Source organism: Cupressus sempervirens, chromosome 5, assembly GCF_028749045.1.
Source record: "Cupressus sempervirens isolate cs-2001-9-10 chromosome 5, ASM2874904v1, whole genome shotgun sequence".
Classification (NCBI taxonomy): Eukaryota; Viridiplantae; Streptophyta; class Pinopsida; order Cupressales; family Cupressaceae; genus Cupressus; species Cupressus sempervirens.
In genome coordinates, this window is record NC_143122.1 from 427,397,911 (window position 1) to 427,411,082 (window position 13,172).

At 34.0% G+C, this 13,172-nt stretch overlaps 1 protein-coding gene across 5 annotated transcripts in view; it reads right to left on the reverse strand.

The window, feature by feature from the left end:
* LOC149556614 (uncharacterized) overlaps nucleotides 1–13,172 on the reverse strand; it is a 335,069-nt gene that overhangs the window by 270,454 nt on the left and 51,443 nt on the right. For 2 of the 5 annotated variants that reach the window (XM_089831017.1, XM_089831018.1), the window contains exon 3: nucleotides 8,414–8,498. The exons of the other annotated variants lie outside the window; for them this stretch is intronic. The gene's annotated coding sequence lies outside the window, so the exon portion shown is untranslated. The remainder of the gene's footprint in view (nucleotides 1–8,413; nucleotides 8,499–13,172) is intronic. 5 annotated transcript variants of the gene reach the window in all.

Sequence of the window (13,172 nt, forward strand, 5' to 3'; positions counted from 1 at the left end):
ACTTATATCTACGACTTCGTGAATTCCCATGCGCATTCACTATTTATACTTTCTTGCGCTGAATGCTTCCATTTATATAATTTCGTATTTGAATTCTCACAAGAATTACTTCAGGCGACACCTTGTGCTGACATGTATGGAAAGTTGATTTATTTGTGATGGAATCTGAGGGATGGCTTCTTCAGTTAATCTTGTTCTTGATTTTTCATAACCAACATGTGAGCAGGAATCTCGCTTCAACCTCTATAAGCAGTGAATAATGTACAGCCCAATCATCCAAACGACCACAAGTTGTCTTCTGTCGTCTAGCTTCCAGCACAAAAGAATTTTGATATAGAAATCCATAGATTACACACGTCGGCCAATTTTAAGTTCCAATTCTGTTTCATTAAACCCTCTAAGAATTGAATTAAATTGGCAATATCGTCTTCTACAATACGAACAACAAAACTATCATAATTCAGCATATTCTCGTATGGTAGTTATATGCCATCCTGGATAATTACTGGGATGCATCCATGTAGAATATTGTCGTCCATACGTCCATTCCATCCATTACTAGGAAACATACCACAAAAAAGTGAACTACCCAACTCTTCATAGTAATTTGGGCTTTTGTGTGAAACAATGACATCTTTTGTACTTCGTCTTCCAAGCTTTCCTGCCACTTTTCTACCTTTACATCAAGGATGATTTACGTTACTGACTCATTACATTGCCACTATATTCTAATAACAATTTAAAACTTTTCAAACACCTGAAAACCATAGCTTGCTATCTATAGTATGATTTGTGTCCTGATGGTGTCTTCAGAAAAATAATGCCTCTAGCATAATTACTTTGAGAGGGGACGACCAAATGAGGCCTTTAAATTCTGCCAAAATTCGAGCTCATAATCATCTAATAAGCAACTTGTATAATGAAATCATAATGTATGACTTCCCAATCTGAGTGACTCATGAAAACAATACTGAATTCCTCTGTCACCTGTATTTGCCTTTAGAAAACCTCCTTCTTCGCATGGCTAAGCCCAGGCTTACAGTATTGATTGCTACATGTGTTATTGCTATCTGATACGAACCCTCAAAGCATTCTTTACAGATGAATCTATCTGTTGACTCTGTTTCATGAATTCTCTACAGGTCTCTTGGTGCCTCTATAAACTTCTGTGTATACCATCAGGGATTCAGTTGCTGTAAAAATCCTGAATACTCATCAATATGCTGCTGCTACTATATGCCAATGACACTCACTCTAACATAAAACATGTCAAACTTTGTCTTGGAAAATAAATAGCATACTTGATTGTTGAAGCCTCCTCAATCTAATAGTTTGCAAAGACTCTCCACAATATGGACATTTAGAATAAAGATCTCAAACTTGGTCAATGATGACGGGCTACTTTATAAATCCTTGACATCAATCATGATTCCATTCCAGTCTTCACTAGTGGAGGCGGAAATTTAAAGTTCCATCAGTGGCTCTCACTGGGGACATATGCTCCTTGTGGGCATAGTGAGAACCTCAGCTATCTCTGGGAGAACAAACCTGCCAAAAGATTAAGAGCAATCAGTTCATGGAATAATAATACATATACGAACATAAACAATAAAATAAAATAAAAATACAATAAAACAAAGAAAGGAACTAGTATTCCCCTTTTCATGCTCATTGAAAGAATGGCTTAAGGTACTGTCCATGGACTAGAAAATCTTGAATACGACCATCTGTATCCTACAAAAAACAAGATTGCTCCGCAGCTTTTTCAAAAATTATAAACGGTCTGAGCCATAAAACCTCAAACTTACCATGTTTTCCTTTGTCCCGATCCTTAGCTTTCCATTTCAAGACCCAATCACTTGCCTTAAAAGATCGGTTTGAATATTTTTTGTCATAAAAGAATTTAACTTGTTGTTGCTTATTTATATTTTGTTCTTGTGCTAACCTTCTTACCTCATCTAACTCAATTAGTGCATTTAATCTATTCTCCATGAAATTGATATCTTCTAATTGTTCATCAGTAACAACTTTGTAAACAAGCAATAAATTATTCAAAGGAAGCTTCGCTTCTTCGCCATAACCTAGGTTGAAAGGAGAAAAACCAATTGACTTCTTTACCGTTATTCTGTCCGCCCATAGTGCTAGATTTAGCTTCAAATCCCAAGCGCGCTTATTGTTGTCTAACATTCTTCTGATAATCTTCAAGATGTTTTTGTTGCTAGACTCCACCTGTCCATTGCCTTGGGGATGATATGGAGACGAGTATGATACTGCAATGCCATATTTCCTGCAAAACTTAGTAAATTGATTAGATCTAAAACACATACAGTTATCTGCTATGATCTTTTGAGGAACTCCGAATCTAGTCAAGATGTTTTTAGTAAGAAACTTAATTACCACTTTACTTGTTGATTGCCGAGTAGGTACAGCCTCTACCCATTTGGTAAAGTAATCGGTTGCTACTAAAATCCAGCTATGTCCACCACTTGACTTATCACTAATCTCTCCTATGAAATCAATTCCCCACATTTGGAAAGGCTCCTCTACTTGTAATGTTCTTAAGAGAAGGGCGCCATCATATTTCAACTTACCAGAGAATTTCTGACAAGCTTCACACTTTCGAACATAAGCATGACAATCTTTAAAGACTTGAGGCCAATAGTGCCCTGCTCACAATATCTTATGCGCAATGGTCCTAGCTGAAAAATGACCGTCGCAAACTCCTTCATGCATCTCTTTGAGAATAACTATTGACTGGGCAACATCTAAACAAAACAATGTTATTCCATCCAGGTTTTTCCAATATAAATCTCCCTGAATTAAAACATATTTTATAGCCTGTAATTTGATAGTTCTTTTTTTATTTTCATTCAAATCATCTCTACATTTAGTATACTGCAAATAATAGACTATATCCATGTACCAAGGGCATCTCTCAATACTAACTTTAGTATGATCATCGTCAATTTGGTTTACTTGTACGGCCTCCAAATTTGATTCAGCCATAAGCTTAGCCAATCCCTGTCCTCTAACTAATTTTGTGATATGAATGTCTATATTAAATTCTTGGATTTGATTTATTCAACAACATCGTCTCCCAGTAGTTTCAGACTATCTAAATATATCCTTAATGGCACCATTTGGTACATAAGCAATGACTTCAGCTCCAACTAAATAGGGTCGAAAGGATTTAACTGCCTTAACAAGAGCATAGGCTTGTTTTTCATTTATGTTATAATTTAGTTCAGCCGCTTGTAAACTCTTGCTAAAGAATGCAATTGGTTGTTCATGCCCCTCATCATTCTTTTGTAACATAACTACGGCTACAGTATGGTAAGAAGCAAATGAAAATAATTGGAAAGGCTTCTTAAAGTCAAGAGATTTCAGAACGAGAGCTTCTTTTATAGCTTTCTTTATCTTAGCAAATGCTCCTACAGCTTCATTATCCCAAGCAATCTTTGCTCCCTTCTTAAGCATCTTAGCAATAGGTTTAATGATCTCAGCAAAATTAGAAACAAATCTTCTCACGAAGTTAATTTGCCCAAAGAACGATTGGATTCCCTTAGTTGTTTTAGGTATTTGAATATTGTCGATGGCTGCTACCCTTTCTAAATCAATTCTTACCCCTTCCTTAGAGACAATATGACCTAATAGTTTTCCTTCAGTGACCCCAAATTGACACTTTTTAGGGTTTAAAGAAATTCCAAATTCAAGGGCTCTTATGAAAATCTTCTCTAAATGTTTACAATGATCTTCTGCTTTCTTAGAATAAGCTCTGAGGTTGTCTTGGTAAATTACCATAATTAAATCAATTAATCCATCGAAAGCAACATCCGTTGCCCTTTGAAAGGTAGCTCCCGCATTTGTTAGCCCAAAAGGCATCCTAGCATAGACGTAAGTACCCCAAGGTGTCATGAAAGTAGTTTTATACTGTTCGGACTCTTTAACTTGATTATAACCCAAGAATCCGTCCATCATAGATAATAACTCATTACCAGTTACCTTTTGCAATAAAATTTCCATATTAGGTAATGCATAATTATCTTTAAGAGAAGATATATTCAAATTTCTGAAATCTATACATAATCGTATATCATTGTTCTTCTTTCTTACTAGTACTAAATTTGAAACCCATGTAGAGTGCCTGATAGGTTTAATAATTCCAGCATCTCTTAATTTAATGACTTCATCTTTCATTTTTGGAGCTAGGGTTGGATTTATCGGACATTGTCTCTATCTAAAAGGCTTCGCATCACGTTTTAGAGGTATTTCATTTTGAAACAAATCTTCGCTATATGCTTTAAGCTCATCATAACTCTAGGCAAAGACATGTCTATATTTTCTTAACAGAGCAATTAAGTCAACCCTTATTTTGGATGATAATTTCTTTCCTATATAAACCTTTTTGGGAGAACTTTCACTTCCTAGATTTATTTCCTTAATATCATTTTGGATTTTAGTGGATTTGCTATTTTTTGTACTTTCCCTTTCATCAAAGATTCGCTCCAAGGCTACTAAACCCTTAGTTATTTTATTCGTTTTTAATTGCACAATTTCCTTTCCAAATAATGTTTCCTTACCATCTTTTTCTTCCACACACCCATTCCAATCAATGAACTGATTTTCATAATCTTCCTGACAAGTTAACAATCTAATAATATCTTTATCATCTTCAAAAACTTGCCAATTTTGCACATTGTTTGGTTCGAAGGTCTATTTTTCATTTCAACCTGAATAACCTCATTAAATGGGATATCTATTTGCCTAATAGCAAGGTTAGCCATTATATCGGACAAGTAGTTAACTAACCTATCAATCCATTTAATGGAAAGGGCATCAAAGAATTCTAGCAAATCCCATACATAATTTCGATATTGTTTTAACCTTGGGTTCTTAGTTGAAAACTTATGCCTAATTTGGGAAACAATTAAATCTGAATCCCCTAAGACAGTGAGTGATCTAATCCCATAAGCCTTTGCGATATCAAGACCAACAATTAACACCTCATATTCAGCAATGTTATTAGTACATTCAAAATTTAATAAGAAAGAAAATTTAAAAATTTTACCTGATGGCGACATAAATATAACGCCGGCCCCATTTCCTTCCTTACTACAAGCACTGTCAAAGAACATTTGCCAAATGTCATTACAATCTTCTTTTGCATAAATTGAAATTGGATCAATAGTTTTAGAGGTAGGTTTAGTTATGCTTACCCGGAAGTTATCCATGTTAGAATGGCAAAGATTGACTTCAGGGTCAGGAATATAATCCTCAACCAAGTAATATGACTGGGGTTCCCTCTCATTTCTGATTTCCTTGCCCCCTACAAGTATGGTAGCATAAGACAAATCCAACTGCACATGACCACCAACCAAATTCGACCACTATCTAGACAACAACATGCCATAATTTGCTGATATCTCGACTACTGTAATGTCAGTTCTATATGATCTATGCGGAAATGATGGAAAACGAAATTCAACATTTTTAATAATTCCAACTATAGGTACAAATCTATTATCCATAGCATAGCATTTACCAAAAGGAGTATCAACTTTGAGACCTATTTCTTTCATTACATCAGCAGACATGATATTAATTGCTATGCCAGAGTCAATCATACAATTTTTTACCAATATATCATTTATTAACAATGTTAGATAAAATGGGTCTACTTGATTTGACTTTTTATTCAATGTTGTTCCTAGATATAAAATAGGTGGCTCTTCGTTATTTCTTACATCATCCTTATTACTAATATCTTGCATACTAGATAATATCTTCAAAGTATCATCCCTATAATCAGAAAATTTCATCATTTCTATTAGAGGCACAATTATTTTTAACTGAGATAAAGCATGACTCATAAAACTATGACAATCAGATATTTGCTTACCATTAGTATGCATGATTGGTTGCTTCGTCAACCTATAGGGTTGATTACCTTCTTTTTGCTTGGCTTGAGCTTGATTACCAGGCTTTTTAGATGCTTCTACCTGCTGCTGATTTTTTGCGAATATACTAGTGGGACTACCCTGATCAGTATTACCGTCCTTATTTCTTGTTTGGTAAGTGTGTTTAGCATGTTCTACTGCTGCAATAGTATAAGCTCTTCTTTCTTCTGTCGTTAATTTGCGAAAAGTAGGTGCATCCTCCTCATCTGAAAACACCTGTTGAACACAACGCTGCTGATTAGAGCCCTTGTAATAACAATCAAAATTTTGGTCTTCATCTGTAGAGTCATCTTCATCTCTACCCCACAATGGTTCTGATGATATAGTGTTGACTATAAGTTTCTCTTCATTTTCCAGATTTTCTTCCTCAAAAATAGTTTGCGCAACAATACAATGTTTAGGATCATTAGGCAACCTGCAAACATCACACCATGGGCCATCATCAACGATGTTGACTTTCTTTAAAGGATTAGGGGTGTCCTTAGCATAACTTGGTCTTTCTAGTTCCTGTCTTTCCAATTTGTATTGTAGGGCATATCCAGGAGTCTTACCCTATCATTTCTGTGAAAGGGTGGTCTTTCATTTCTATTTGTTTTGACCTTTATTTCCTTTAACATATCCATTATTTCTTTTAGTTCATCCTTCTTAGGGTTTTTAGAATTGTATAATTTTGGATCATCCCTCTTGTTGATTCTTCCTGATGTTTTTCTATCATTCTCGATTGTCATGGCAATTTTGAAAGCTTGTGGCAGCGAAGAAGGTCTTTGAAATCCTATCTCATAGTGGGTTTTATTATCAAAAGCACTTAAGTAAAAATCAATCAAAAATGAATCCACCGGTCTAGTTTCCCTCGGAATCCTATTGAGAACTTTGTTAAATCTTTTGTTGAATTCTGATACTGACTCATTTGTGTTCTTTTTAATGCTTGTTAATTCATGTGATGCAAAGAATGTATCATTGTGATCATCAAATTGCTCAATAAACAGATCAGCAAAATTGCACCATCCAGAAATGGATCCATCCGGCAAACTTCTATACCCTGCAGCATCCTCAGTTAATGATTGAAAAAAAGTTTCATGAATACATCTTCATGATCTTCCTCAAAATCTTCAATTACATTTTTCAAATTAATTACATGTCTTTCAGCAGATTCAATTCCACTTCATGAAAATTTTGGAATAGCACTCCTTAAGTCATTTGATATAGAATTTGGATATCCTCTAATCCCATTGAAATCAAGTTGTCTATATCTTTCAATTGCCATAGGTTGCCTTATTACTTGATTTCTAATGCCCTGATTTTGCACCATATGACCCTGGATGATTTGATTGTTATTATTTTGATTCAACCCATAAGGCTATCTAATGTTTCCACCATTTTGCTGAATTCCTCTATTATGTTGCCCATTGTTCAATGTCTGCTAATTGTTATGGAAATGTTTGTTAAAATTATTATTTTGATTTCTATCTCTTTTGTTCTCATATAATGGATTGACATGACCAGTAGCAAACTGTGCCTCCAGATTCTTTGTATGAGGCAGATTGTACTTTAGTGGTGTATTCATTTCATTTTGATTAGACTTTTCCTCCCTCCACCTATCTGACTTTTCTTCATCACAAGCTTTTCTAGGCGAGGAGGCAATAAGGTCCTTTGATATTCCTATTTTTGCAAGGATATCATCTAGCTACATGTTTAATGTTTTTGCCAATATTGCACTATTACCTTTTGTATTTTCAGCCATCTTCTTTATTATCATATCCTATTACATTATTTGTTCTTGTTCTTCATCATCCTCAATACGAGTTATCTATCATTCTGGCTCTTCATCAACCCTAGGAATGTGAGAAAATGGATTACAATTTTCCTCATCCTTTTTAGGACTGTTATGACTTGATTCACATATTTCGGGTTGTTTGTTGGTCCTTTCCTAAAAGATTCTATGTCCTGTGTAAAACAATTTTGCCTTTTGATATTTACATTTCTTATTTCTTAGCTTTTTTTTCAAAAGTTAATTGTTTTTTAGGTCGGGGATTTACTAATCTTCTACCCCACATACACTTCAAAAGTAAACAAATGTTGCACAAAATATATTATCGAAACAAGATAGAGTCACCACTTTCTCTTAAGAAGAAAGAAATAAAGATCTAGGTTCTTTATCTAGCAGAGTAAATGCCAATAACTTGAGAACAACTTGCTGAAAATAACAAAAGAACTTTTTGTCTTAGTTGTTTTTCAAGTATTTACGTGAAATGTAAACAACTTTAGACTAAGCAAAATTTAAGACTTTTGAACACAATCAAGAAGAACCTTATGAATTTTTCTCAAATGTTGATAAGAAACTTAAATATTAGAATCTGAAAATTTATAAAACAACAAATGAAAATATTAAAAGAAAGCTTACTAATATGTTTATGTTTGTGGTGAATGCTTAAAAGAAAATAAAATTGAGAACTCACCACAAGGCTTATGCTTAATTGAAACTCTAGACCGGTCTTGGGGTATGCAAAGCTTACTTGCGACGTCTCCAATAGAGTCGCCAATCTGTTAGTCATCAAAATCACTGATTAGAAACCAATGAGCCTTGCCTACCCGATGCTAGGTATCTAATTGATTTTGGCCAACTTGACAGGATTAACCTAATCAATTCAAATCCTCTGCGCTTTTGGTTCCTCCAGACCAAGGCCTGTTGACCCAAATCCTAGATAGCAAAAACTCAGATCCAAGATGATTTACAATGGATTATAACATAAAAATAAATTCCTAAACTAGCAAGTGTTCAAGGAACTTGGATTGCAATTAGTAACTATCATCCTTCAAACTTTGATTACTTTATTTAGAATTGTATGATGCTGAAAGGAAAATTTTAAAACGAATCACTATTATGAATAAGATTCAAACTCTTTAAAGGAAAAGGCTAAAGAGTTGCCAGCATATGGGTTGAAAATCATGAATAGATTAATGATCAATGCCAAATTTTAATGGGTAATAGAGTCAAACATATATTTCTTGCATACAACTTAATGATATTGATGATATTATATTTGTTGACAATTCAATTATTACGATGCCAGGAATTGTTACACTTTTGCGTATTCAAATTAGTCTATCATGCTTTAACCCTTATGTGGACACAATAGATACAAATAGAAGAAAGATTATATCCTGCAATATTTGTATTTATCAAATCTGAATATCAATGAACAATTCAATGTACCTGTTGAAATAGTAAATTATAAACAAATAATCATCAAAATCACAAAGGAAGAGTTATATATATTCTAACTCTAAAACAAATAAAATTCTTACTGATTTTATTATTGGATGGCTTGTATTGAAGACACTCAAATTTGTTGATGCTCTATTCAATGCAGCTCGATCACAAACAATTTCTAAAATTTCAATCTTCTACTTGCTTTGATCAAAACTTCAACAATTTCCCTTTGGAAAAATTCGATAGTTTGTATACTTCAGAAAATATGTAGGGAGTTTTTATATAATATGGGTTGTGTACTATTTGGATTTTACATTCTCCTATTTATACAAAATGAAAAGGCATTATGTCTTTCCCAAAACAATGCATCTTTTCATAACAAGTAACCAATTGATAATTGTTGCAGTCTTTTGCATAAAATAAACATAACTTCTGGCATGAATCAAGTTATAAAACAAATGAAAACTCTTGCCATTTGAAACTTTCATTCCTCCACACAGCATCCAAGATGTCATATTTTATTTCTTTTGTTCCTATATAGCGGGCAATCCTTCCAAAAGTCGCGCGTGCTCTCATTGTCTTCGTATCCACCTGTTTGGATGTTTAATGTGCGGTTTGCATGATTTCTTCAGGCATCTTTGTTGTCGTCTTTACCAATAAAATTTCATTCCACAAGCTTTCTTCATCGATTTGACAACCGGGATCGAATTTCGTGCCTCCATGGTGATTTTTCTTTCTGCAAATAAACATAACTCAATATTAGGAATCAATTACTAATGACAAATAATATGCTTCTCAAGCTCGGAAGGCCTTGTGAGACTCTTGACGACACTTATATCTATGACTTCGTGAATTCCCATGTGCGTTTACTGTTTATACTTTCTTGCGCTGAATGCTTCCATTTATATAATTTCGTATTTGAATTCTCACAAGAATTACTTCAGGTGACACCTTGTGCTGACGTGTATGGAAAGTTGATTTACTTGTGATGGAATCTGAGGGATGGCTTCTTCAGTTAATCTTGTGCTTGATTTTTCATAACCAACGTGTGAGCAAGAATCTCACTTCAACCTCTGTAAGCAGTGAATAATGTACAGCCCAATAATCCAAACGACCACAAGTTGTCTTCTGTCATCTAGCTTCCAGCACAAAAGAATCTCGATATAGAAATCTTTGCCATAGATTACGCACATTTGCCAATTTTAAGTTCCAATTCCATTTCATCAAACCCTCTCATAATTCAAATTAAATTGGCAATATCGTCCTCTGCAATACGAACAGCAAAATTGTCATAATTCAACATATTCTCATATGGTAGTTATATGCCATCCTGGATAATTACTGGGCTGCATCCATGTAGAATACTGTCCTCCATATGTTCATTCCATCCATTACCAAGAAACATACCACAGAAAAGTGAACTTCCCAACTCTTCATAGTAATTTGGGCTTTTGTGTGAAACAACAATGACATCTTTTGTACTTCGTCTTCCAAGCTTTCCTGCCACTTTTCTACCTTTACATCAAGAATGATTTACGTTGCTGACTCATTACATTGCCACTATATTCTGATAACAATTTAAAACTCTTCAAACACCTGAAAACCATAGCCTGCTATGTGTAGTATGATCTGTGTCCTAATGGTGTCTTCAAAAAAAAAATGCCTCTAGCATAATTACTTTGAAAGGGGACGACCAAATGAGGCCTTTAAATTCTACCAAAATTCGGGCTCATAATCATCTAATAAGCAACTTGTATAATGAAATCATAATGTATGACTTCCCAATCTGAGTAACTCACAAAAACGATCCTGAATTCCTTTGTCAACTATATTTGCCTTTAGAAGACCTCCTTCCTCACATGACTAAGCCCAAGATTGCTATCTGATGCAAACCCTCAAAGCATTGATGACTGATGAATCTATCTGTTGACCCTGTTTCATGAATTCTCTATAGGTCTCTTGGTGCCTCTATAAACTTCTATGTATACCATCAGGGATTCAGTTGCTGTAAAAATCCTGAATACTCATCAATATGCTGTTGCTGCTGTATGCCAATGACACTCACTCTGACATAAAACACGTCAAACTTTGTCTTTGAAAATAAATAGCATACTTGATTGCAGAAGCCTACTTAGTCTAATAGTTTGCAAAGACTCTCCACAATATGGACATTTAGAATAAAGATCTCAAACTTGGTCAATGATGACGGGCTACTTTATAAATCCTTGACATCAATCATGATTCCATTCCAATCTTCACTGTGGAGGCGGAAATTTAAAGTTCCATCACAATGAAATATTATTGTTTTCTTTAGTTGTATCTATTTTGTCCGTACAAGGGTTAAAACATTACAGACTGGTTTAAATACGCATAAAAAGAAATAATTTTATGCATTGCGATAACTGAATTATTTATAAATATAGTATATCATAAAATTGTATGTGAGATCATATACTTTTGACTCTATTGCCCATTTAAAATTTGGCACTAATCATTTTACCGTCCATATTTCTCAATCCATGTGCTGGCGATTTTCTAATATTTTTCTTTGAAGGATTTGATACCTATTTGTTTTAGTAATTCATTTTAAATTTTCCTTTCAGCAACTAAAGTAATTAAAATTCAAAGATTGTTCATCAGTCGTAATCCTGAAGTTTTTCCTTAGAATCTTGCCATTTAAGGAGATTGCCTTTGCATTATAATCTATTCACTATAAAACATCTTGGATCCAAGTTTCGCTGTCTAGGATTAGGTGTACAGGCCTTGGTTTAGCGGAGCCAAAAGTGCAGAGGATTTAAATCCATTTGATTGATCCTGTCAAGTTGGCCAAAATCGATTAGATATCCCAGCATCAAGCAAGCAAGGCTAATAGGTTTCTAATCAACGATTTTGATAACCAACAGATTTGGCGACTCTACTGGGGACAAAGTCGCGAGCAAGCTTTGCATACTTACTCCATCAGACTAGTGTAGAGTTTCATTTAAACACGATTTTGTGATAAGTTTTCAGATTTTATCTTTTTGTAAGCATTTACCAAAATCGTGAAAATATTAAAAAGTCTGCTTTCAGTATTTTCATTTGCTGTTTTCAGATTCTGTAAATTAGTTTTCTTATCAGCATTTAAGCATAAAATTCATAAAGTTCTTCATGAGGTTAAAAAAATTATTGTGTTTAAAGCTCTAATTCTTGATTAATCTTAAGTTTTCTCCATTTTACATACAAATTTGAAAGCAACTAAGTCTAAAGTTCTATTATTATTTTTAGAAAATCATTCTCAAGTTATTACTGGCATTAACTCTACTGAATAAACACCTAGGCATTTCTTTCTTTCTTTTTAAAAGAAAGTGGCGACTCTATTGTGTTTCATTAATATATTTTATTGAAGAGCATTTGTCTGCTTTTGAGGTGTATGTGGGGATGAAGGTTTGTGAATCCCAGACCTAAAAGACTTGAGTAGCTAACTTTCGAGAAAAATCAAGAAAAAAGAAAGTTAAAAATCAAAAATCCAAAATGCTTTACACAAGACACAAAAATTTTCAGGAAAGGACCAACAAAAAAATTGAGATGTGCGAATCAAGCCATAATATTCTTGAAAAGGATGAAGAAAACTGTAATCCATTTTTTCACATTCCTAGGGTAGATGAAGAGCCAGATTGTGAAATAACTCATGTTAAGGATGACGAAGAGCAAGAACAGATAATACAATGGGATATGATTATAAAGAAAATGGCTGAAACAACAAATGGTAATAGTGCAATATTAGCCAAAACATTAAAAATGCAGCCAGATGATATCCTCGCAAAAATAGGGATATCAAAGGATCTTATTGCTTCCCCATTTAGAAAAGCTTGTAATGAAGAAAAGTCAGAGAGGTGGAGAGATGAATGGTTTGATCAAATGCAAAATGAAGTAAATACATCATCGAAGTACAATCCACCTCATAAAAAGATCTAGAATCACAATTCGCCATTAGTCATGTTAATCCATTATATGAGAACAAAAAG